The sequence below is a fragment of the Candoia aspera genome, chromosome 2, assembly GCF_035149785.1.
Source record: "Candoia aspera isolate rCanAsp1 chromosome 2, rCanAsp1.hap2, whole genome shotgun sequence".
NCBI lineage: Eukaryota > Metazoa > Chordata > Lepidosauria > Squamata > Boidae > Candoia > Candoia aspera.
Genome location: NC_086154.1, coordinates 87546494 through 87573819, shown reverse-complemented (window position 1 = coordinate 87573819; position 27326 = coordinate 87546494). Strand labels below are relative to the sequence as shown.

Here is a 27326-nt window from a genome sequence, read left to right as displayed (position 1 = left end):
GTCTTGGTGTAGAAAAGAAAACTGGATTAATGTGTGATCACAGCAGCCAAGGAAGGTTTCAAATTGACAGTCACTAATACAGCCAGGAGTCAGGTCCCTTCCTATACTTAAGGTCCCCTGGCCTGGGCACAGAACCAGATCTTTAGGGCCTTATGAAAGGTTGCTAGCATTTTGACCACTGATCTATTTGGCCAATATTGTGGAAACTTTGCTTGGCATAAAAACTATTAATTGTACACCAAATTGTACCACAGAATTCCTACACTTTCAATTTTCAACACTTTTTTTTTTAAGGAAGCCTTTGAAATATTTGGACAGCAACTCACACAATCCTTAAACAGCATAATCAAGAGCTGCTTCTAATCACTTGCCTTTTTCCTTATTTTCTACAGCTTATCTTCCAGAGTTTTGAAAAATCTGTAAGATTTGAAAAACAAAGGCCTATTTATCTTAGAAACCTAAGTCTATTTTCCTGGATGTTTTCTGCTCACACCCCAATACTCCTCTTCTCTCTGTTCAAATTAGTGTGATATGTTGAGTTCACTTGCTCCAGCCCCAGGGAGTACATTACATGATGGATCTGTGCACAAGGACTTTAAGCTTGATTATTGTAATTCTCCAGTATCTTTAGCCCAGCTGCATTAAAAGAGTAGAATTTGTCCTGCCATGATTTGTAAATGAGCTTAAACTGATCCTCTGCCTATCTGCAAATCCTAATCTTTAAATTTACGCTTATCTACTTGTAAAAATGTTAATTACTCCAAGCATTCTACTCTGTATAGTTCAAGCACTCTTGTTTTGCTTGATAATACTTAATACTGTTATTATTTCATAAGTCATTGCAAATAAACCAAAACATTTCTAGCATCAAATTATAACCTGTTGATTGTAGTGTATCTAGCAGAAGCTATGCCTCATTGATGAATGCTAGTTTGCTGCTTACTTAATTCAAAATTAAAAGTATGGATTATATTGTTACACTCCCTTTTCAATTAGAAATCTGTATTTTTTTTTTAGTAATAATCAAGTTACTTATTCCATTTACTTTGGCGCAAACACATCTTAAATCATTTTCATGATGTCTCATGATTTTCTCTGAAGTATTACAGTCTAGTTAAAAACTAGTCCTTTGGTCTTAATCCATTCAGAGCTTTCATGCATTGGCAGCCAGCAGAAGACTCATTCTACCAGGCCCCAGAATAGGCCAGGCTGGTTGGAAAATGGCCCTGATATTAAATCTCTACTACTTTTTATGCACTTCTCAACTGAGTCTTACTTTTTGGAATTATTTGAGAAATTCCTCCATATTGTGCCAAATACCCAAAATAGAGTTGAGCAAGTGGCACATAAGGGAAACCCATTAGAGATACACAACTTTGGAGCAGTATTTGGAATCCAAGATCATGAATGGTTTGTTATGTCACTACTCAAAAGTCTGAACATTACAAGGAGAAAAGAGCCAGCTCTCAGCACCTTCTGGGCATGGATTCTCCTGTTTGTAGAATATGTGTAATGAGTATGATAAGCAGACTGAAATCTACTTATCACTGCTATCCTTTTCTTGGCAGTGCCTTTAACTTACATTAAAGTGGTTAAACTATGAGTCGATATTTATTAGGCATAGGAAATCTTGGATTCCCAATCCTGAGTCATTTGAATATGAAATGATCAGAAACATACAAACAGCCACAGAAGTAGAACTGCTTCGATAGAGAGAGAATCAGTAGGATAGCCTTTAAATAAACATGTGGGCACCCCCTTAGCCACAACACCTATGCTGAGGGACTTGAAGAGAGATTAGTGATTCCGTGTCCAGGTAGGGGTTGTATACTTCTGCACCTTAACTCAGTATGTCTGTCATATTAGCATGTTAGCAAGAAGAATACTTTTGTCATTGATATCTGAAATATCTAGCTATTTAATAAGGAACGGTTATGAATTATTGCAATCCCCAAATGCAGGGGAGTCATTATGTAATTTTGATGCCAGCCAACCTTAGCTGAGCATGGAAAAATTTAGTTGGACTCATTAATGCGTAGATGGGAGGCCATCAGATAATCATAGGAATGTAGAATAGACTGGGAAGCAAACAGCAACAATCCAGAGGAAGGCAATCTTAAATCACTTCCAATTGTTTGCAGTAAAAATGACATGAATGTGTCTGCGCATTCATTGGGAGCTGAGCTCAGTTTGAGGGAAGCTTTAGTGGAGTCCTTGGTGCTCTCTGAGCCTTGTTGTTTTCTTGCAGACGTTTCATTGCCCGACTAGGCAATATCTTCAGTGCGAAAAGGAAGTGGGCCTTGCTCTCTGTTTATATACCATGGTTTAACTGCAGATGTTGCCTAGTCGGGCAATGAAACATCTGCAAGAAAACAACAAGGCTTAGAGAGCACCAAGGACTCCACAGCTCAACCCTGAGCTATAAGTATTTGCTTCGATTGGAAGCTTTAGTTCTCTAAAACAAAAATGTCCCTCTCTGTGTTGTTTTCTCCATGTATAACTAGTTTAAGTCTTTCTGCCTTTGTGAATACATCCCAGATAAAGTGTTTGCTTCCTAATCCTATAGATGATGTAATGGAAGGTCAGCATCAGTAATTGGGTATATACTAGAAAGAATACAATGTTGAAACGCATGCACTGTAAACTGGAAGATGGGATATCTTCAGAATTCCCAGTTGACTTTTCTCTCTTCATTCCCTCAAGAAGTGATATAAAATATATCTTAGAGTAAATGTTGAAGCATTACAGATCTGCAATAAACAATGTTTATCCATTCTTGGTTCCAAGTTGATTGGTAAGGTTCAAGTAGGAGCTAATATTCCAACCACTGTACAATCACTTAATAAAACGCTGTAACAGAAAAGCTGACCCAAGCCATTTTTGGCAGAATCAGGTCAAGTCTGCAATATCCTGTTGTTAATATCTCAAACATGGAGAAAGTAAGCCAGTGCCATATTGTCCTATATTATTGAAGATTTAGTCATTCATTGTATGTATGGGTTGACTGGAGGTAATGCTTAAGTTATGTTACTAATCTTCAAGAAGTATATATCTCATTTTCCATGATCTGGTTTCAACCATCCCTGCAGCGTGCTGTGAATGCTGTTACGTTACACAAAGCTTTTTTACCAAGTGGTAACTCAAGGATTGGTTATCCAGCTATATTCCAGAAATCATGATGATTTTGAAAGAAATGATGATTTTGAGATTCCTTTATTATATGAAGCAGTCATCAGTAACTGCTTATAAGGACTCTATTTATACAAACACTTTGGATATGGGTCTTTCTGAGTGCATGCGTTAGCACACAGCTGACATGTCAAGACGAGGTACAAATAGTTTGCTTTAGCAGAGCTCTAAAATGCTGATTTATGTAGCATGATCTACTGCTTTATGTATTAAATGAAGTTTGCACATAGCCACAACATCTTAATTTTATCTGACCCATTTTGAATAAATAGCATAGAACTACATTTTCGATTGTTTCAAGGATATGTACAGTATACTGAAAAACTATTAAAGAATCTCAATTGGAGATGCCAAATCAGCAGTTTCATGTAAAAGAAGAAAAATTTCTGCATAGCTCTTATGAGATGTCAAAAGACTTTTAAGTGAAAAATGCAAAGCTTTCAAGGAATTTATTAATGGCTTGATACACTCAGCACCATTCATTTTTGCTGATCTAAGTAAATCATTTTGATGATAGAATTGAAGCTCTGGGTATATTGCTACCCCAAGAGCTTGAAAGAATAAAGAAAAGGGCCTATGTCTTTTGTTAGTCAAGGACATCTTGGAGAAAACCATTAAACATTTGCAGATTATAATCTTTAATACAGCAGTGAAGCATTCTTGCCAAACAATCTATACAGAGTACAACTCCAGACATGGCTGATGGTAGCAACAAACTCATTTATGACCAAATTAAATGTTACAAGGCAGGGTCGATGACAACTTTTTAATTAATTGCTTAGAAAAATGTAACACTGTACACAAAATGGTGTGTAGTGCCCCTGTTCCTAACAGGATTTTTAGACAGGGTGATGCTATTATGGCAGAAATTTGTGAAAGTGTTCTTATGAAATTTGTACAATTGCATTGCATTACATTGCATTGCATTAGATCACTATTCCATAACCTGGTGTCCTTTGGATGCTTTGGGGGTCTCACTCCCAGCACATTAACACCAAATTGAGGAGGGCTGTGTTAGATCAATCCCCATCATAAAGTACATTGTATCTCCATATTGCATTTAATCTCAGTTTGGTAAACTGTCTCCAAAATATATGTTGATCAATAGCTATATAAATACATTAGCTGAATAAATATGAATTCTGGGTTGAAGACTGCACAGAATGTTGAAGAAATAATTGATTTAACACCATAATAATAGTGGTAGTAGAAATTACAGCTGTCACATATGGATTGTGTTAAACTGGTAGGAAACTTGCCACTTGATGCCCTTGTGACTGTTAGGCAGCTACTAGTATAGATAAAGCACTAAGATGAGCATATAGTTCCAAATATTGTAAAAGTGTGTGAAGCACTGAGTCATGTCTGACCCTTTGGGGGGACGCCACTTTCGTGACGTTTTCCTGGCAGACTATAGCGGAGTGGTTTGCCATGGCCTTCCCCAGTCGTCACCTTCCCCAGCAAGTGGGTACTCATTTTACCGACCTCGGAAGGATGGAAGGCTGAGTCCACCTGAACTGGCTACCCGAGAATCCAGCTTCTGCTGGGATCGAACTCGGGTCGTGGGGAGAGTTTCGGTTGCAATACTGCCGCCAACCACTCTGCGCCACATGAGGCTCATACATTGTAAAAGTACACAATGCTAAAAAAATAATAATTTACTGATTTCCTGAATTGCAAATTAAGTATATGTCATGTTCGCCATTTCAATGTCTTTGATGCATCGTAACGTTTCGCATGTCATTAGCTGGATGTGTGTTTCATCTTTCATGGGAGGATGAGAGGGGTTTATCTTTTGGCTGTGCTTTTGGAATGTATTTGGGTTATCTCTTGTGTTCAAGGTTACTTTCCCAGGCTAGCAGTTCTGACGGTTGCCAGCACCTGGGACGGGCGGTGCTGCTGGTAGGGAGGCGGGGTACGTTTGCATCGAGGGGTTTAAGTTTGTATTTGGCGTGCTTTTGTTCATTCTCAGCTTTCTCTGTATTTGTCCTAAGTTCCCTAATAAATCAGATTTCATTCAGCAACCTCTTGTGAGTCTGAGTATTTGGGCTGGGCAACCATTACATAAAGCTGAGAATCTTAAGATCCAAACTCCGCTGGCCCCTTTCCAGGAGAAGGCAAGTTTGTCCAACCCTGTGAGGGAGAGTGCCAGCGATGACAGAACCTGATATCGTACTGATGGAAAGTGGGGAGTCGAGTGAAGGGGAACCGGACTCGACCATGATGCGCCCCGACAGACCTCCCCAACTGGGGGAGCTCTCAGCGATCCTGGAAGAGGCGAGTTCTGGGTCGGAGGGCAAAGCCGGAGGCATGAAAACTGCACCGGAAACTACCGTAACCACCCCGGGTGAGCTGGTCACCTGGGATGAAACCCGAGGGGATGTCTCGGTCGTGGGGGGCCCATCCTGGAGACAGAGGTACCCGCTGTCCCCTACAGTGATCCAGGTGCAGCCGAAGGAGGGTTCTCCCACTCCGGACCGTATCCGGGTCTTAGAGTCGAAAATGGACTCGTTAGAAACGATCCTGAAACAGATGAGTCTGGACCTGAGTTCGTTGAAAGAAACACGGGAAGGGTCAAGCCAACGGCATTCGACCCCTTCGTCCCATGGGCAGTCCCCGGAGCGGAGAAGGGCGGCACGTCCGCGGGAGGGGGAACAGGCTGTCCGAGTGGAATTAGCGTCACCGCCCGTACGGACGCCACCAGCTCCTGAGCGGCGGCCGGCCAGGGAAGTGGAACCCACCGAGCCCTCGGTGGCGGGGCGCAGCCCGTCGGCGGGCGGGCTGAGAGACTTCCCTGTCAAGTTCGATGGGGATCCGACAAAACTCTCATTTTTCCTGACCAATGCTAAGGCATACATGGAGGAATGGGGGTCGCTTTTTCGATCGGAAAAAGCTAAGATCATCACCATTGCTACCAAACTGAAAGGGAGGGCGGCAGACTGGTATGTCCAGATGTGCCAGTCGGAAGCGCCCGAACTGGAGAAATTCAATGAGTTCCTTTGGGCTCTAAGGCAGCACTTTGAGGATCCTTTGGCGAAAGAGAGGGCGAAGCGTGCCCTGAAGGAACTCAAGCAGGGATCGAGATCCGTGGCTGATTACGCACTGGAATTTAAGGTGCTGTCCGGAAAAGTGGATGACTGGTCCCAAGCCACCATCATCGAGCTGTTCAAGGATGGCCTGAATACAGAGGTGCTGCGCTGGTCCTTGGGGCGGGACGACCCGTATACTTTGTACGAGTGGATCCAGCTCACGGGAAGGGCTGAATACGCCCATGAGGTGTTCGCCCAGCGGAGGACAGCGAAATCGGGGCGAGAGCTGAAACCCAGTCACCCGCCGAGCACCGGGGGACAACCTGGGCAAAGATCCTGGGAAGAGGAGTGAGAGAAGCGGTATGCGAAGGGACAGTGTCTGCGATGTGGTAAGGAGGGGCATCGAGTGGCGGCGTGCCCGAAGGCGAAGGGTGAAGAACGACCGGGGAAGCCGACGGCGAAGTCCCCTTCCCTGCCGAAGAAACTGAAAGCCGCGGTGGCCGAAAGTGAGGGAGACAGTGTGCCGTTCTACGAAGACGAGGGGGAGCCAGAACTACTGCAGCCGGCGGGAAACGGCGGCCACCTGCTTTAAAGGGCGCCGCAGGGCAGGTGGTGGAAGAAGGGCGCGAGCCTACCTCGGTGAGTGGCAGTTACCATATTCTCACGGTGAAGTTAAAGTTGGGCTCCCGATCCAAGACCATAGAAGTGTGGGCTATGATTGATTCGGGGTGTTCCAGGTGTTTGATGCACCCCGATGTGGTAGCGGCTCTGGAGCTGCCCACATTCCCCTTGCAACGACCCATCGCCTTTACACAGTTGGATGGGTCCATGGCAGGTGGCAAACCGGTCACCCATTTCATGGGACTGATGGCTTTGCAGCTGGGCAGTCATCGGGAAGGGTTATCCTTTGTGGTGGCTCCGGTGGGGGGTCCCTTGGTGGTTTTGGGAGTGCCCTGGTTGGTCCAGCAGAATCCTCAGATAAACTGGGTTTATCGGACTATCACCTTTAAGGATGGATTTTATCAAGCACCGGAGGGGAGGGATACCCCAGAGGAGGTGGTAGGGGTAGCGGCAGCTGTGACTCCACATTGCCCAACCCCTCCTCTGGAAGGCCTGCCGGTCGATTACCAGATGTTTGCTGATGTGTTTGGAGAAAAGGAAGCGGATCAACTGCCCCCTCATCGGAAAACGGATTGTGCCATTGAGCTGGTGCCCAACACTCAATTGCCTAAGCCAAAAATCTACTCCATGACGCAAAAGGAATTAACTTTGCTTAGGGACTTTGTGGACAAAAACTTGGCTCGTGGGTTTATCGAGCCAGCTAATTCACCGGTGGGGGCACCGGTCCTCTTCCGCCCGAAGAAGGATGGGACATTAAGACTCTGTACCGATTTCCGGGGGCTAAATGCTGTCTCAATTTCCAATAAATATCCTTTGCCATTGATCAAAGACATGTCACATCTGGCCAAAGGAAAAATCTTCTCCAAACTTGATTTGAGAGAAGCCTATTACCGTGTACGAATCAAGGAGGGCGATGAGTGGAAAACCGCATTCAATTGCCCATTGGGTGCATTCCAGTATAAGGTGTTGCCTTTTCGTCTGGCTGGGGCCCCTGGGGTGTTTATGCAATTGATCAATGAGGTACTCCATGAACATCTGTTTAAAGGGGTATTGGTGTATTTGGATGATGTATTGATTTATACTGAAACTATGGAGGAACATGTATCTTTGGTAAAAAGGGTGCTTGGCAAGCTCAGGAAAGCAGAATTGTATGCCAAACTGTCTAAATGTGCCTTTCACCAGACGCAAATTGACTATTTGGGGTATAGAATTTCAGATAAGGGCATTGAAACGGACCCTGCCAAGGTCCAGGCTATCGTGGATTGGGAAAGCCCCTGCACCCGCAGGCAACTTCAAAGTTTCCTGGGGTTCAGTAATTACTACAGATTATTCATAAGGGGGTTCGCTGAAATTGCCTTGCCACTAACGGAATTACTTCGAACCAAAGGACTTGGGGATACTCGAAGAGTAAAGAAACCAGGGGCGCTGCTGCGGTGGACGCCGGCCTGTCAAGCGGCGTTCGAGCAGCTCAAAGCGGCTTTTACCAAAGAGCCAATTTTACAACACCCTGACCCCTCTAAACCTTTTGTGGTTCAGGCTGATGCCTCCGATTATTCCATTGGGGCATTATTAATGCAAGCTGATGGGGCAGGATGCCTCAAGCCATGTGCCTACCTGTCCCGCAAGTTCTCTGAGACTGAAAGGCGTTGGCATGTGTGGGAGAAGGAGGCATTCGCAGTGAAAGCTGCATTAGAAGCTTGGCGGCATTTGTTAGAGGGGGCAAATCACCCTTTCGAGGTGTGGACGGACCATAAGAACTTGGAAGCTCTCAGCACCCCTCGCAAATTGAGCCCCAAACAAGTCTGTTGGGCTCAATTCTTCAATCGATTTAATTTTCAATTGAAGTTTATTCCGGGGAAAAAGAATTTCCTGGCTGACGCGTTGTCACGACAACCCCAGGACTCCGGTGCAGCGCCAGAAGTGGTCAGCACTCTGTGGACGACACCCCAACTGGGTATGCAGGCTGTGACGCGCAGCCAAACGCGAGCGCAACAGCCAACCACCGCGGGCCCCGGACAGCCGATTGCTCTGTCAATTCCTTCCCAGTTGCAACAAAAGTTTCTAAAAGAGTTGAAAACTGATACTTGGTTGCTCGCAAATAAAGACAATGTTACTTTTGACCGGGGTTTTGCTTGGAAATCTAACCATCTCTACGTCCCTGAGAACTTAAGAAAAGATGTGTTGCTCTGTGCACACGATGACAAGGCAGCGGGACATTTTGGGTTTGTGAAAACTTTGCACCTTGTTCGGAGGCAGTTCTGGTGGCCCACCCTACGTAAGGATGTCAAGGAGTATGTCGCCTCCTGTTCTGTCTGCGCTATGTCAAAGCGTAAGGCAGGTAAACCTCAGGGGCTCCTGCAGCCTGTGGCTACCCCAGCTTGCCCTTGGGATGAAATTTCCATGGACTTTATTGTTGAGTTACCACCCAGTCAGCGCAAAACAGTGATTTGGGTGGTCAAAGACTATTTCTCTAAGCAAGCCCATTTCATCCCATGCGTGTCAATTCCTTCTGCACGCCAGTTGGCCCGCCTGTTCTTAGTACACGTGTACAGGCTACACGGATGTCCCTCTCGCTTGATTTCGGACAGGGGCACACAGTTCACTTCACAATTTTGGCGGGCGTTCCTCAAACTTCTGGGAACGAAGCAAGCCCTGTCCACGGCGTGGCATCCACAGACGGACGGAGCCACAGAGGCTTTAAATTCTACGCTAGAGCAATACCTACGGGCTTTTGTGAATTACCAGCAAGACAACTGGGTGGAACTCCTCCCTTTTGCTGAAGTTGCCTACAACAATGCGGTTCATCAAAGCACCGGTCAAACCCCGTTTCGTGTCGCACAGGGCAGGGACTTTGTACCCATCCCGGATCTACCACAACCTTTGGGTGGGTCGACCTCGCCGGGGGATTGGTCGACACAACTAGCAGACTCTTGGCCGGTGATTCAAAAAGCATTGGCTGACGCCCAATTGGATTACAAACATTATGCTGATCAGAAATGTGCCCCTCATCCTGCCTTTCAAGTTGGTGACCTAGTCTATCTATCGACTAAGTTTATTAAGTCCTCGCAACCTTCCAAGAAATTGGCACCTAAATTTGTGGGTCCTTTCCCCATTACCGCTCAAATTAACCCTGTAACTTTTAAACTTGACTTGCCACATAATCTTAAACGCTTACATCCTGTTTTTCATTGCAGCTTGCTCAAACCAAGTAATCGTTCTGACCGATGGCATGATCAACTTCCACCTCCAACCCCCGTCATGATTGACGGTCAACAACACTTTGAAGTTAAAGAAATTTTAGATTCTAGACGCCTGCGCAATACTCTGCAGTATTTAGTTCGTTGGAAGCATTTCCCTCATCCGGAATGGGTCGCTGCCTCTGATGTGGTTTCTCCTGTCCTTGTTGCCCACTTCCATTCTGCTTACCCCGCTAAACCAGGTCCCTAGGATTGTTTTTGGGGAGGCGGTATGTCATGTTCGCCGTTTCAGTGTCTTTGATACATCGTAACGTTTCGCATGTCATTAGCTGGATGTGTGTTTCATCTTTCATGGGAGGATGAAAGGGGTTTATCTTTTGGCTGTGCTTTTGGAATGTATTTGGATTATCTCTTGTGTTCAAGGTTACTTTCCCAGGCTAGCAGTTCTGACGGTTGCCAGCACCTGGGACGGGCGGTGCTGCTGGTAGGGAGGCGGGGTACGTTTGCACCGAGGGGTTTAAGTTTGTATTTGGTGCGCTTTTGTTCATTCTCAGCTTTCTCTGTATTTGTCCTAAGTTCCCTAATAAATCAGATTTCATTTAGCAACCTCTTGTGAGTCTGAGTATTTGGGCTGGGCAACCATTACAGTATATGATCACAGATTCTAAGCAATCAGTAAACTAAGTTGCATATGATTCCTTTTGGGGAGGTGGTTGGGTTGTGAGAAACAAAGAGTCATGACAATGAAATTTCCAAGTTGGGTAATAGTTGTTTTAGTGACCTTTGAGTGGTTCACTTGAGTCATTGGGAAATTTAGTTTCTATCACATTATCTTTGAGGAGTGGCCTGAGTTTATCTGGTGTAAACAGAGGAGGTTTGGTTTCTGAGTAAGGGAAAAAGAGTCAGTACCATTCCACATAAACAGGAATTATCCTTTGTATGTATGAAGATCGGTGTGACCAGAACTGACCTGAATCATACAGTAATCAGCTGTGAACACACCACTGTTACCAGCTTAGCATATGGAGAATATGGAGAACCTGTCTGAATATGAGTTTCTCTTTTCCTGTCTGAATAGAATTCAGACTTTGGCAGTGATACAGGAGCAGTCTTTCACAGACCGTTCTGTATGGGTTTCCGTATATTCACTGGAACTTTGCAGTGCCTTTTCTTCTGATTAATAAACTTGCTAATAAGATTAAAGAACATGAGAATGTTTCTAGAAATAATTCAAAGAACATTTTTTCTGTATTGTTAAGAGCTACTTAAATTCTGTGCATCGATTCCAAACAAAAATGAATTATCTATTTAAAAACATGTGAAATAATGCGAAGTGTTTTAGGATAAAGGCTTGATCCCACATTTTTATCACTCTTTCAAACTCAACCTGCCTTGCCACTGTGCATCTCATAACATTGTTTGGCATGAGTTCCACACTGAGTTTAGAAACCATTGTTTATATAAATTTGTATATATAAATAAACTGTTCTATACTACACTACTGTAATGTCTGTATTTTCTCTTCATACAGAAGGCCATTGGAAGTTTGAACAAGTAGAAATCTTACTGATAAAGATGGACTGGGCGGAAAGATTCTGGTTACTTAGGAGTGCAGAAATGTGGTTAATATATGTTTAATTTGAGGTATGAAGTAAAATCAAACTTTAGCCCTGTGTTCATATGGCAAAACCTGTCTGCTCTGGGATGGTGGGTAATGTTGAGCAACTGGAGACAGTACAATTTTTCTTGTTAGAGAAATTGCCAGTATATGGGAGATATCTAAAAAACCTAGAGAATCCAAGAGAGGCCTCCTAATGCACAATAATACTAGAAAATCTACTATGGAACATAAGGAAAATACTGAGAAATGAATAACCTAATATTGTATTAATATCTTATGTGGAATCAAGGGAAATCTGGTGCCAGTTCAGTTTTAAAAAGTATAGCTAAGTTCCAGTTTTGTCTGAGTACATGGTAGTGGGGATGCCTCTTACATATATTTGCGTTGGCTTCCCTTTTGCAACTTTCTTAGGGTTCATCATTGATCACAGTTTTGGAGGAATAAGCTAACACAGTTGTTTATTGTTTTCTTTGGGTATTGTTTTGCCTGAAGAATTTGTATACATCTAGGTTAGTCTGGTTTTGTTGTTGTTTTGTTTTAGTGTTGGCAAAAAATGGTCTGGGCCAAGGGACTACCTTGGGTTGACTGAGGATTTTTAAGAAGTATAGGGACACCCAATATACATGCTGTGTCTGATTCATGCATTTCGTTGAGCTGGTAGTTAGGGGCAAGTGAGGGGAAGCTAAATAAACGTATCAGACTAAGGAAAACATGATTTTTCCATCAGATTGGTTCCAGCAAGCAGCCCTTCCCATCTCCTGGACCATGTTAACTCTTTTGCTGAACTCAATGCTGTTTCAGCTGAGGAGCTGAACTCGCCAGAATTAGAAAGCCAAGCTAGAGAAAGCACACTGATCATTTAAATATCTGCAAGTTAATTATAGCTCAATAGCTAGCCTTAAAAGAAAAAAAAATCATATACATGCAACTTTTCTTTAACCTTTACAGCAACTTTTATGGAAGCCTTTTCATGACTAGTTGCTAATATTTACTATGGGGGATGGGTATGGTGACCATACGTCTTTTATTACAGAGGACAAACCTTTATTTCAGAAAGCTGTCCTTTAGATTTATTTAATTTAATTACTTGTTTTGTTGGTTTTGCTCTTGATTTTTCCTTTATAAAGCAAAGTTGCAAACTTTAAGATTTAATTCTTTTTTTATCCTTATGAACCTCTTTCAGATTTGCCCCCTTTTCAGGTTTGTCCTTTATTTTTTTCCAAGAACAATGGTCACTGTAGGTATGGGTAGCCATTTTGATGGCTGATTGAATTTGTTGTTTGTTTGTTTTTCTATCCCGCTTTATTGTTTTTACAAATAACTCAAGGCGGCGAACATACCAGATGCTCCTTCTTCCTCCTATTTTCCCCACAACAACAACCCTGTGAGGTAAACTGGGCTGAGAGAGAGAGGGACTGGCCCAAGGTCACCCAGCCAGCTTTCAGGCCTAAGGCGGGACTAGAACTTAAAAGGCACATTCTGGGTAATAAATGGGAGCAAACAATGTTCCCGCTAAAGTGTGCACACAGTGGCCATCACATGCCTGGGCACGAGACTCTGTCTCCTGCTCAGTGTCAAAGATGACACACTAACAAACTGTATTTTTTTGCAAAAAGGTATGCAGAGGAAAGAGAGAAAGAGAAGGGGGGAAGAGAGAGAGAAAGGTGGAGAGGCTTCTCTACTGAGAGCTAGGCTGAAGCTGTGGACTATCTGACAAACTCTAGGCTGAAGGAAGGGTTGAGCAGCAATGGAAAAGAAAAGGGGAAAGCAAAGGGGAGAGAGAGCGAGAGATGTAACTTTTTATTTTATTTGCTATATATTTTTGAGAGCTTATAAATGTGTAGTATGTTTTGCACTTTTTAAAAAAATTGCTGTCCCCAGTTGCTGCTCAGAAGATATCATGACTCGTGCCTCTGCTTCCCTGGCTTAGAGGAGATTTTAGGAGCAAAAGTAGCAAATGTATTTCAGGTGTTTTTTGGAGGCCTCGCACTGGCTGTCATGAAACACCATGCTGGGAACTGATGCAGGAGTGGCTGGTGGTCATTCCCTTTCTTCCCTGTGAAGGAATGTGGGTTTTACTCAGACAAGGGGATAGGGAGTGCTGAACCATCACAGAAAAGATTTTTGAGTCCTGAGAAATTAGAAGGTATGATAAAGTAATTTTAAAAAAAGCCTCCACTTTGATTGGGTTAGGTATAACCTGAAGTAGAGAGGGCTTTGACAGCTTTCAGGATTCTGTTACAATGTCCTAAACACATTCAAGCACATTCCAAGACTCCTAGCAACTCCTGTTTTCTGACCTTGCCTGCCTACCTCAAAGGGTAGGTAAAAAACCTACCTCAAAGGGTAGCTCAAAGATATCAATCTTGAAAGCCTGTCAGAGCTTTTGTCTGTTTTTCCTGTTGTTTCTAATACATCTTAATGCATTGTTGATTCTTTTATGCCTCTCAGAGCCAGTTTGGAATAGAGCAACATAGAAAACTTAATAATAAATACTTATTTTTTAAAAAGGTAGTAGACTGTTTTGTTTGTCTCTTGAGACAGACTAGGAATTTCTTTGATTTATTACAGATTTTAGAATAGATGTTTATAATATCTGGTCTGGATGATTCCAAACAAGCTGTTTCCCCGTATTTGCTATTGTATTTTGGTTAAGCTACTATAGAATACAAATAGTTAAAACAGGTTTGAAGAGAGAGACTGGGTCAGGAAGAAATGGTCTATTTTGTTGAATTTGGCTTTTTAGAACAGCCACAGTTAACATTAATTAAATGCTGAGGTTAATCAGAATGTATTCATTTTGGGTAATATGCGAAGTTATGGTTAATTAAAGTGGAATCATCTGATCCCAACTGCTGCTCCAACTTCCAGATTATGTGCTGGTTTGGGGTGAAGAGAGTTAAATTGTAATTTAAAATAGATAGAAGGCACCAGGTTGGAGAAAATGTTGTTAAACCATAGTTGAGGGTTTATTCCTAGGACCTTTGAATACTTAGTTTCATGCATCTATGACTAGTTGAAGGTTTTTGACAGAGCATCTGAAAGTGATAAAAAAAAGTGCAGCCACACATTATTGCTACTTACTGCTACTTCCTTAAATACAAAGATGCTGTTCAGCTTTGTGGTTTAAACTGAAAGGACAGTGTTTAGGTTTTGAAGTTCAATTTTGTATTATTCATTGTTGGCATATATTTCAGTGGCTGGATGGTTGGCTTGCTGAGCTAGGAAATTTTTTTAGTCCACCTTCTTACAAAGTTTAGGTTATGGCTGTTCTGACCACCCACCATGGTCTGCATGAAGAAATGAAAAAAAGCAATAATTCTGAAAAAGGACTCTTAGTTGCTAATGAGAAAAAAGGGAGGAGAGAATAGCCAGATACAATTATATTCCATAATGATATTCTTCTCTTTCCTCTCTCTATGATGGTGAGATTTTCTTGGCAAGCTCAAATCAGTCTTGAGCTAGATATTAAACGTAAGTTTTGAAAGTCCACTTTCAAAGAAAGGGGTTTTTATAATAAAGATGCTGTTGCACATCCAATACATTATCTGCTTGTGCTTACCACACATGGTAGAGTTTGTTTTATGTGCAAAGAAAATAGGCAGGAGAGACTTTCCAGAAAAATAAATACTCTAGAATTGTAATCTAAAATAAAAGGCATCATTATGTTGTATAGGAGTATACTTTTGGGCTGCAAGGTTACAGGCAAGCATTAGTGAAATGTCAGTAATCTAATTCTATACACTACTGTAGTTGAGTCTTTCTGTCATGTCTAAAATATATGTTCATATTTATCCAAACATAACCAAAATAACGATTCCTCATTATTCTACATCCAGGTAGCCCTTCCGTCTACCCCAACTTTTCCTTCACCTTCCTTCCCCAGTGATATACCTTTACTTCAAGAATGGGCAATGTCTGATTAGCCTGGATGATGTTAATACGTAATTTATTTCTCATGATGGCCCATGCTGCTTAAACTCTCCGTGGCAATCATTTTGTGAGAGTGCCCACAGCTTGTTTTTCAAAACTATTCCCAAAGTGCCACTAAACAAAACAGGTTATTTATCACAAGCTCAATTCAAGGTTAAATTGTTGGGCGATAGGAGCCTGTTGAAATGGAACTAATTATTGAAATATAAGGAATGTTCAGGGGGATAATAAAAAGGCTGGTTTATACAACTGTATTCATTTGAGGAGGATAGTATCACATGGACAGTTAGCCTGGGCCACTGTTGTCTTGTATTGCTTTTAAATGGAGCTTTTTCACAGAGTCAGCTCCATTTAGTATACACTTATATGAAGCAGCCCAGAATTCCTTGTACAGAGCGATGTGTTGGTTTGAATTCTAAGAGAGAAACTTTAGAGTAAAACCAGTCTTCATTCCTGCTGATGGATTTTAGGGGGCTCTGTGGGGTCCTCTGTGGTAGGGCTGAGTTGATGCCTTGGTCACTTTTTGGAATGTGGGGATGGCCCAAGCTGTTGACACCATTGTACCTGAGCACCCTCTTCCTCTTTGCAGCACTTGCTGTACCCCAGAGCAGAGAGGAACCAAGCAATTTGAATACAGATAGAGAAAACTCATCTTGAATCTGACCTCATTACCAAGCCTAACTTGTAGCAATGAGGTTGGTGAGGAAGGTATTCTTTTCTGCTTTCACAGCATTTTTGCAGGGTCATCCAGTGAGGAGGGCCTATTGCAATCTGTTCTAGAAAGATTGTTGTATCTTTAGAGCCACCTCTTTTTTACTTCGTGAGGTATTGTGAAGATAAAGATCCCCACACCGGTCATAACTGTTCATTACATCTAACAGGGAAGTTTTGGTTGGATCCTCAAGGTTCTGACTTTCTCCTTGAGGGAGGAGGTGGTTCCAGCATTTCAAAAATGAGACAGAAAGCCGAGCACCGTTGAATAAACCTAACCTGGACCCTAGAAGATAACAAAAACTATTGCCTAGTAGCTTACACCCCATTATGGGCAAGAGCAAGTAGTTACAGGCACTCTTGGATGAAACTGATTTTCTGAATTTATTTCAAGCCAATTTCAACCTGGTTCTAGAAGTAAAACTATCTTAGTGTTCTGTGCAATGACTTTTGCTGTGTCATTGTATGTGTGAGAGAGAACTGGGGGAGCTCAATCCACGTGGTTCTCTGGGGCTTTTCATCAGCTTTTTGGTATCTTTCTGGATAAGCTGCCTGAACTGGGATGTGGAAGCATTATGTAACAGCAGTTCTGATAGTAGATTCCAAAAAAAAACAAAACCTTACAGAGTACTGCTCTATGCCATGGCAGTTATGCTATGAAGTTCTTTGGGAGTCTGTTTTGTCTGTTTTCAACACCTATGTAAACCCTCTGGGAGAAGCCATCTGGGCACATGGGCTGAAGTAACACCAGTATGTGGACATCACTCAACTCTCCCCCCTTCAGCAAGTACAGATATGGCAAGGCAGAGATATTGGCTATGCATAGTTCATCTGCTCAGGTAAATTTTATTTTCTTTTCTGAAGGGAGTTATACCACCCCTGAGGATCAGGTTTGTAGTCAGGGGAAACTGGAGACCCAGTGGCTTCTGTGGTTTGGAGTGCCTTTTATCAGCTCTGACTGATATTCTAGATATAACCCAACTTTATTTATTTATTTGATTTATCCTACCTTTACTTTTTGTCAACTCAAGGAAGCATACATACCTAATGCTCCCACCTCTGATTTTCCCCACAACAACAACCCTGTGAGATGGGTTGAACTAAAAGAGAGGGACTGGCCCAAAGTCACCCAGCTGGCTTTCACATCTAAGGGAAGACTAGAACTCACAGTCTCCTGGTTTCTAGCATGGTGCCTTCACCACAACACCAAACTGACTCTCTTGGGCAAAGACAGCTATGCAACTGTAATGAATGCTCCATTAATGTCCAGATTGGATTATTGTAATGCATTGTACATAGAGCTGTCTTTGAAAATGGTTTGAAAACTTCAATTAGCTCAAACAGTTAGACTGCTAATGTGGACACATTATGTCAGTGTTTTATCATCTACTGCCAGCATATTTCTGGGCCCAGTTCAAGGTGCTCTTGAAACCCTGACTCACGTGTTTCTCCACATGCTTATCCAAGGATCCCCTGAACAAAGAGCTAAGCAGGCAATGGGATGGAAGGGGCTTTTTCAGAAGTGTTGCCCTGATTATGGAAAATGTTACCTGCAGCTGGTTGCCTGGCTCCTACATTATGGCCCTTTTGACAAGAGGTAAAGGCCTTTATATTTTCACAGGTTTCTAGGAACTGGTTTTAGTGACATTTGACCTGTTGGTCTACCAAGATTGCCATTACAATAGCTCTTACTGCTTTGAATAATGCTGCTGATTTATTGTTGAAGCTCTTTATATTGTAATTTTAGGTTTGTTAAAATTCTCGGCCATATTTATATGGTATATTATTGCATTTGAATTTTTAAGTGGCCAGAGGGCTATTGCTGAACAGTGGTTTAAAAATGCATTAATTAACTTGATAATTCTGAAAATCTGAGTCCAGTAGCTGTTTTGGAAAACATACAACTTTGGATTTTGATCATCCTAAACTGAGACTGTTTAAGAAGTTCAAGCTGAGGCAAATTTGCAAGAAAAAATATAGATTAGAGTAGGATTGTGAAAGGAAGTGGATGAGACTGAAACCTTTTTCTGGTCTGTATTTCATTGCAGTTCTGTTGCTAAATGTCTCTTCCATGAATAATTACCCCATAGTGGGATGCTCTGATGAATTATTTATGGTATATTGATTGTTTATCCTATGTACAATGTCTTTAATGCTCTGTTATGGGCCTGCTTTGCATTTGGTTCTTGTTCCTGTTGCCTTAGCCTTCTATGCTATGTTTAATTGCATTTGGAATATATAATGCAGCAAGGATTAAATGCAGGTTAAGTGCAGCATGGATCAATAACTTACTGAAAAAGAAAACTACTGTCCCTAAGGCTCATTTTCTGAGATCAAGTATTAAATCTATTTTTTGTGGCAGAAGCCTTTGTGGCTTTCAAAGAAAGCAGGGTGTACAGTATATCAGGAACTATTTCTGAGTTGATTGAAATTCATCAACGTTCATTGTCTGTAAGCACTGTAGGGGAAATAGCCTATAAATAGGGAACAAACTTGGCTAAAGCTAAAATGTTTATAATGGCACCTTTCTCTCTTCAGACTGCTTATATCTTTTCTTGTTCAGTCCACCTCCTTTCATACTTTGCGTCTTGTTCACTTTAATCCAATCTCTCTGTTTTTGTATGAAGTGGGAGAAAGTTACATGGATTTGAGATACCGGGACAAGGCAGGAAAAGTAAGAGCAATATCTTTACTCCCTAAAGGATTCAAGGCTGCCTAAAACTTTTTCCTTTGGGGGTGGGGGAGAGATGGAACCATCCCCTGTCATTTTCTATTTAATTAGGTACTGCAGGGTAACCCTATCTCTGATTCATAGGACCATATTTGGTTAGTTATGATACCAAACAAAGATAGCTAGATGGATCTAGCCACAAATTGCACACTTGAATCATGATTGAAAGATTTCTATACTTTGTCCAAAAAATTCCTTGTAAATTCTATTAATTTGATTAAGATGGGTTTATTAAAGGTAGACAAATAGCAGATCTTATTGAAGAATTTTGCATTGTATTTTCAGTGGGGAAGGCTGTAAAAATTCACTGATTACTTTAATCCTATATATTTTTTAAGTTGTTGGCCCACTCCAGTGCCCGTCTATTTAAACTGGTAGAGAAGTATCAAACGGTAGAAAAATATGGCAACCTCATTCAATACTTCTAGAGTAAATCTCTTAGTTTCATTCGGACACTTTCATATAATTCAGAGTATTTCACCATAAGTAGAGATACTAAGCAGAACTGTCATATTTTGGAACCCTTCACTTAAAAAAACTAGAAATCAACAGCTTATCTAAGGCTTGAAGATCAATGGGGAGGAGCTGATATATATATTTGAAACAGTAGGACATTTGGGGGGCGGGGGTTAAGAAATTAGCTCTTTAAAAAACTACACGTGCAGTGCCATAAATAAAATGTTAACACTGCTGTCGGCTGTTGGACAAAAAGGAAGGAATAAGGGGTTCCCACTTGGTGCCATGGAATAATAGGTAGAGCTTATCTAACTTTCCTTCATTCATTATTTAATGGATATAGCAAGGGATGATTCCTACTTTTAAAACTTCAGGTTGTTTTAAATTAAGCCAGTATGAAAAGCCACCTTTTATTGCTTTTAATTTAATCAAAATTAAATTGTTGTCCCTGTGTAATCACAGGGACAATTCTCTGCTGAAATTGAGGGCAGGACAAGTACCTATGGGTTGAAAATAAAAGAAAGAAGATTCAGCCTGAACATTAGGAGGAATTTCCTGATGATAAGAGTGATAAGCAAGGGAGCAATCCGCCTAGAAGCATGGTGGAGCTCTTCCTTGAGGTTTTCAAAAGGGAGAGGCGGTTGACGGCCATCTTTGGGGGATTATGTAGTGGATTCCTGTACTGAGCAATGGGTTGGACTGGGTGACTTCTAAGGTACTTCCTGACTCATGTATTCTGTGATTGAAGATCTTTGTCTTCTCGTTGAATCTATGCCACAAATAGGTAAAATATCTATAGTAATATTTGACGTAGTGTTACAATTTAGTTATGAAAACCCTAATGGTGCTGGTAATGGGACTTCTGTCCTCCAATCTTAACATTTTTTTTTTTTTACATTTCTGTAATGATGAAAATGAATCTTCCTCCACCCCTTTTTAATCACAAAGGCTCCCTGGTCAGTAATTTGAGATTTCCTTCGTAGCCATTTTCAGCTTGGTGCTCTCTAGATGAAGCAGACTACATAGATTGTAGTGGCTGGGGATTATGAGAGAGTTACAGTGCCACACTTTTGGAGGGTAGGATTTACTTTGAGCAGTGTTCTTTTGTGACATGTTCTTTTGAAATAATAAAGCATTGAAGAAAATACTTGCCAGTTGAGGAGAGGCAAAAGGGAGAGCAAAGTCAGCAACAGTCTGCAAAAGGTTTCTCAGCCTGTTCAGAGTGCACATCCGTTCCTATGACCTTGAGTTTTAAGAAGTATGACCTCCCAAAAGCTAGTTAGAACTTTGGTTAGCTTTGGGGAGTTGTGCTGCTGTCCATTGGATGTTGTTGTCTTTTGTTGTCTTTTTTAATCAGAGTAACTGAACCTTGGCTTTATAGCATACGTAAAACGTGTGAGGCTCCATAGAAATGGAGCATGTGTGCAAAGTATGCTAAGCTAGGAACAAAGAACATACTTGAATGACATGTTAAGGCAGGTTTAGCCTTAACATGTCACACAGCAAAGCCCTTCCAGGTAACGTTCTGCATTTTGTCAGCCTCGTTCTCTCCCACTGATATCGTGGCCAGCACTTTCTCTTTCTTATTTTTGCTAGTAACAGCAGTAAGAGACCTTTGAGGGCTGCTGCAGTTTGAAAAAAAATCTTCCTGACCCTTCTGAGGTAAAAAAAAAAAAAAAAAAAACTAAATGAGAACAGCAGAGAAGGCTCAGTGCTTAAAAATGTGATCTTCAGAACCAAGCTGGATCTCTACTTCTGGGGATTTGAACAGTTTTCCAGCTGATTTACTTCTCTTTTGTTCAATTTAATTGAGCAGGAATAAGAGCTGCAGTAAGCACAGTGCAGCAGTTGTAGTGCCTTTAATGTTGAGCATTACACCTCTGGAGGCAGCTTTCACATTGTTTGGTTTTTCTTCTGTTTCCAGCTGCAGCCCTCTTACATTTTTCTTACGATTAAGTAAGTTAGAACAGCTTATAGTTACAGTATATAGAGAGTTTCCAGTGACTTCATAGGAAATTCCTTTCCGCATTTATGCTGTTCTTAGCCTCTATTTCTGAGTTTGTTATGAACTATGCATTGACTTTTGTGGTGGTCATTTATTCTATATGCTTCTCTTAATACAGAAGTCAACACTTTATTCAGCGGAGCTTACTGGACCTAATCTGAGCAGGAGACCGCATCTAGCTAACTTTCACTGATCTTGAAAAAAAGCAAAGCATGGACATGGTTAATAGATGAGAGACCACCAGGGAACCCCAGGGCTAGCAGGTTGAGTGGGAGGTTGAAACAAATCCCAGAAAAAGGCAGTGATGAACCACCTTGATGTTGCCAAGGAAAGAGGGCGAATGTGTCAGTGTGGTCACCAGAAGTCAAACTTGACTCAAGGGAATCTTTACCTTTTTGGAACTACATAGAACTGCAATCTAAGATACCCTCTATCTCACTAAGTAATTAATGTATCTGCATGTGATGTTAATAGTGCTTTAAAAAGTGAATTAAAGCTTATGGAGAAAGAAAAAAATAATTTTATTAGAATTAGTGAATTATAGTGCAGTTCTTCAGCAGTGAACTCTTACTTGTGTGCTGGACAGAAATTTGCCAAATTTGATGCCATTGTTTAATTACTTCAGCATTTAAAAATCAGTCATAATTTAAACATGCCATTTAACAATTCTATGTATCTCCCTGTGTATAATACCAGATCATTTTCTAGTATTTATTACTATCTTCAAATCTTGCCTTGTTTGAGAGCTGAGCTTCAGAGACTGTTTTAGAAGCACTGGACATCAAATTATGGTCATTTTTAATTTGTTTGCCATTTTATAGACATCAAGTCAAGACTGATTCCCGGTGACTTCATGGAGAAAAGTGTGTAGATTTTTGGACAGCTTTATGGAAGTCGTTTGCCAGTGCCTTTTTCTGGCATGTTTTTCCCATTTTCCAGTCTAGCTTCCAGCCCTGGCATTGCCTAGGGACTGCTGTTCACATACTAACCAGGTCCAATCCTCCAAGCTTAGACAAGGTCGACCAGTGCTGACATCTGCTGAGACATTGCTTATATCTGAGAGTAACTTGGGGTGCTGGGGAGGCAGAAACAGAGAAATATGATATAAAGGCCGTTAAGTGACTACTCTTGGGATATCACCAGCTTCTTTTTATGCTAAAATATTGTCATGATCACCGTTGCGATGCTTGGGACATTGCAACGGCTCGCATGACAATGCAGGGAAATGGGTCCCGGGCGGATTAAGGGAAAAGGCAACTAGGTAACAAAAGAGAGCAACAGGTGCTGGCAACAAAGTATCAACTCTAGCCGAGGCTCGGAAGAGAGAGATACAATGTTGCAAAGAAAGCAATTGACAAGACCAGACCAAGAGGCGCGCCCAAGCTGTCAAAGAGATTACGAACCTGATCGCCCGGCAATGAACCATCACCAGCCAGGGAAGCAATCGAGGAAACGCCCGGAGCACAGGAGGGGCTCCACGACCCCTCACCTACCGACGACGGAACCGACAGGGCTCGGGGCGCACCCGGAGTAAGAAGGGGTGGAGCACTGACCGGCGCAGGCTATTTAAATCCCGTTCCGGCGCGCTCCACTCGCTCTTAGCTTTCTTAAAGGGCACGCATACTGTTACTCAAATAAAACCAGAACCTAAGCCTACACTAGCGTCTGTGTTTTTACTGGGTAGCAGGCAGAGCCTGACAAATATACACTATTTATAACATAGTATTTGGGTCTCTTGTGAGTTTACTTTAGCTCCAGGTAGATATTTGCAATTCAGCAAGTTCGCAAAGTGGTTCTGTTTTTAGTGACATCTGCTACCGGTGGTTGGCAGCTATCGGTGCTATTTATTCTTTTGATGTTACTGTCCAGAAGAAAGGCATTGTAGTTTTGCCAAACAATGTACGTAGATTTTTTCTGCCAGGTAGGTGTCATCTTCCAGCACTCTGCTTCTCTTGAGCCTTTCCTTGTACTGAAGTAATCAATATTCTTCATAGCATATCATGTATCCTAAATATTCCAGTTTCCTTTTCTTGATGGTATTCAGTATCTTATCTTTGCCCATTTTTGGAAGACTCATTTTGTACATGTTCATCCCTTGATATTTTAAGTAATCTTTTGTAAATATACATTTCAAAGGCTTTTATTCTCCTGATTGTCATTTGGGTCAAAGCAATTGCCCTCTCCAATTGGATAGGATAAATTACACATCTAAAAGCGTTTATCAAAGTGAGTTTTCTTGGGGGACAGAACATTCTGTAAATTATAAATTAAGCCTATATGTGTTTGTGAGAGAGGGTACGCAGAGATTTATTAAAATTACCCCTGTTAGAAATGGTCCTAACTATTCATTTCAGAAAAGAGTGAAGAGAATCTCAATTTGATTTTTAGTTCTTTGCTGCAGTGCTGCTTTACATTCTTTAAAGGTGAACTAGACTTTTGTACAAACTATTTCTTGAAATTCTGCTGCTTTTTCCTAAATCTGACCATGTAGGCTTCCAAATGGTGATCCCTTTGATTATTATGTCAGGGGAATTTTTCCTGTGGTGGTTTTTTTCCCCCGTTTCAAACTTACTTTCATAATTGCATTTGTTTTGTGAAAACTAATGTTAGTTTCTAAAACTGTACATTGCTGTGGGGTTGGGCATAAGAATTCTTATACAAATTATTTTCAGTATAGCAGGACCTTCTTTCTTATGTTTTGTAAGTTACGTTTTATAAAACACAGGCTAAACTCACATTGAAGTTCTATCACTGTGGATAGTACAGTCACAGAGCCTGTAATTGTAGCCTTTTTTATTTAAAAAATCTTAGAAAGAATTTCAGCTGCCCCAGACATTTTCTAAATGCTCAGATATGTACAGGCAGTCCTAGTTTAGCAACCACAATTGGGACTGGCAACTGGGTCATTAAGTGAAGCAGTTGCTAAGTGAAACAGCGAGTGTGCTTATGATCTTACTTCAGCTTTCCTTTGCTTTGCAGACCTACAAAGGTCATAAATGCGAGGATTGGTATAAAAGTTACCTTTTCACCACCCTCATAACTGCGGTCACTAAGCGAGGCAGTTGCTAAACAAGGACTACCTGAAATTTTGCCACATGAAACTGTATTTCTGCCATTGAGTGATTGCTAGATGGAGATGATTGAAGATTCTTGGAATGATGTTTACATATATCTGCATATATAAAAGTTGCAATTTGGATTTTCTTTTCCCTAAATTGGAATGGCTCCCTCCTTACTTGTGTTCTGGAAACAAAGATATCCTTTCCTTGAGCCTTTGGAGGGCAGGGAAGTAGGAATGCTGCTGCTGTAGTGGCCCTAGTGATTGAAGTTTTTATGCTTAAAGATGATTTTTTTGGGATGATGTTTTATTATTTTCTTATAGCTGGGATGTTTTGATTAAGCTTTTACTGTTTAGAGCTGCCCATGTTTTAGAAAGTGGGTGACCTACAAATAACATAGAATAATTTAATAAATTATAACATAGAGAATTTTACACCTCACTGTATCTATATAATGAGCTTGGAGGATTCTGTTAGATGAATTTGATTGTGTAAAGTCATCTAAGAGTATAACATGTAAAGGAATTTGCATTTGTAAGAATTCTGATACCACTTTATTTCAAGAATGTGAGAATAAGCAAGAAAGTTGGAGCTAATAAGAAAGTTGGCTAGGAAGACTACATGGAATAAAGCCATATTACGTAGCCCTGGAGGGGACAGTAGTCCCCCGATTCAGCAGTTTCAAACATAAGCTTGTGGCTAAGGAAAAGCTGATAATCCATTCCAAGCAAAACAATCTTCTAGCTGGCTTTATCTACAAAAAATGTTTGTTATAAAAACATCTGTCTGTTCTGGCCTTTTGGACACCAACTGGTTCAATTGATCCTTGATAACACAATCAGCTAGTTCTAAAATTGGAACTGTTGGAAGTAGGAGACAAATGCAAGTCAAAACTATTTTTTAGTTTCTTGGGGAAAAGTGTGGTTTGGGGGAAAAGTTCAACTGCAAACTTCTGGATTGAGCTGCATAATATGCATAAACATAGTGCCTAATTTAATCTATGCCAAATAGGATGCTATGCCTGCATTCACATTCTTACATGCTGTTAACTGTGAATAGCATAGATCCACCCCACATGTTCTGTGCTTGTAAGAACCAGATGCTGCAACTGCACCAGCTCAGAAAATCAGAAGTGTCTCCCGTGATATCATGGATGCTGGTGCTTCAGTTCCCATTGAAGATAGTTGCTATCTGCATTTGATTGCAAGAGAAACAATTGAGAAAGAAGCAGAATGGGGGAACAGGGAAATATATAAGCATGAACTGAATGGGTTTGCAGCACCGTTTCCCCTCCTGAGACAACCAGTCCTTCAGTTCAGCAGGCATGCAAATGTATCTCATTTCTTGCTAAAGCTTCATTTCTCCCATGTCTAGTGTGGCGTTACATGCTCCACTATGCTATAAATGTTAGTGGCCTTGTCAGACAGAAAGCGTGCATCTAATCATTCACATCTTCTCAACATAAAATGGTCTCCTGGTAAGATTTTAATTGGCAATATTTTTAGCAGATGAAAATATTGATGCATAATCCATTACAAGGAAATGGAACAATGTAGGTATCCTACAAACCTAATTACCCTCATAAATTACATTTCTGACAGTTGTATGGTCAAGAAAGGAAAAAAATGTTCTGATATAGCCTGCCGTGATCAAGATTCATCTTCCTGTTATCTGAGTACCCAGCTGTTCTCTATTAAGGATTTCTTGAGAAGGGAGCATGTCTGTTCCATACTTAGGTATGAATATATGATAAATTTCCTACTGTTGCACCTAGAAGAGGGAGTAAACCGAGAAAATTGCAGTTTAGCATTGTTAAGCAGATCTAGGTGATGAATTTATCCTAGAGAAAAAATCAAATACAAAAGGTGTCCCACATATTGCTATGTGAAGTCTCTAAGAGACCTGGGTGCATTTTTATTTTTATTTTGCTATGAGTGTACTTGTGGGGGGATATTGGTTGTCTTAACCTTGAATGTCTCATCCAATGACATATTCCATAGTGCTTCCACAAATAAGGTTGCCATCCCCAAATGCCTACTCAGCCTTCTCCAAAGCAGTGTCTTCCAGATGGCTAATGATTAGAGTTGCAGTCAAGCATTTCTAGGTGGTGTGGAGAAACTTGTATTATATGAATCCTGCATCTGTTCTCTGCAGCCCCGTATTGAGTTCACCTAACATGATGCAGTCCCACTTTGGGGTTGCGGGTGGGTGGGGAGGAAACATAGTAAAAATACAGACTTACTTGTACTTGATTTTGGCAATCAGAATTGAAGGTAATGTAATGCTTTGCTTGTTAGTAAGACAAGGAAAGATCAGACTAGCTTCCTCAGCCATATCTATGTCACATGTAGTGAACAGCAAGGAGACAATACTGGTCAGTTTTGGTAGAGTTTGGCCAGCCATTGTGCCACAAGCATAACCAATATTTAGCACTGTTTACAAGACCATGAGAGGTGAGTGGAGATAGTTGACTTATATGATCTACTGTTGAATAGCCAATTTCTGATGGCATTATATTTGAAAAGCTGGCAGACAGGAGCCCATTTCCTTCTGCTCTTACTATTGTCCCAGAACCAGGCCCACAACTAGGGTCTGTGTCACCCGGAGCAAACAAGGATTGCGCTCCCATTTTGGTGCCCCCCCCCGTGCTCATTTTGGCACCCCCCCAGTGCAGCACCTGGGACACATGCCCCGGTTGCCCCCCTAGTTGCGGCCCTGCCCAGAACTATATTAATTTGGATATGAGACTTAAGGCACAAAGATGACAGTAGATC

General features: G+C 41.4%; 2 protein-coding genes across 3 annotated transcripts in view; one reads left to right on the top strand and one right to left on the bottom strand.

Moving 5' to 3' along the window:
* The window catches only part of NEURL1B (neuralized E3 ubiquitin protein ligase 1B), a 442008-nt gene that overhangs the window by 275239 nt on the left and 139443 nt on the right, over nucleotides 1–27326 (bottom strand). The window lies entirely within an intron of this gene.
* SH3PXD2B (SH3 and PX domains 2B) overlaps nucleotides 1–27326 on the top strand; it is a 134785-nt gene that overhangs the window by 34547 nt on the left and 72912 nt on the right. The window lies entirely within an intron of this gene.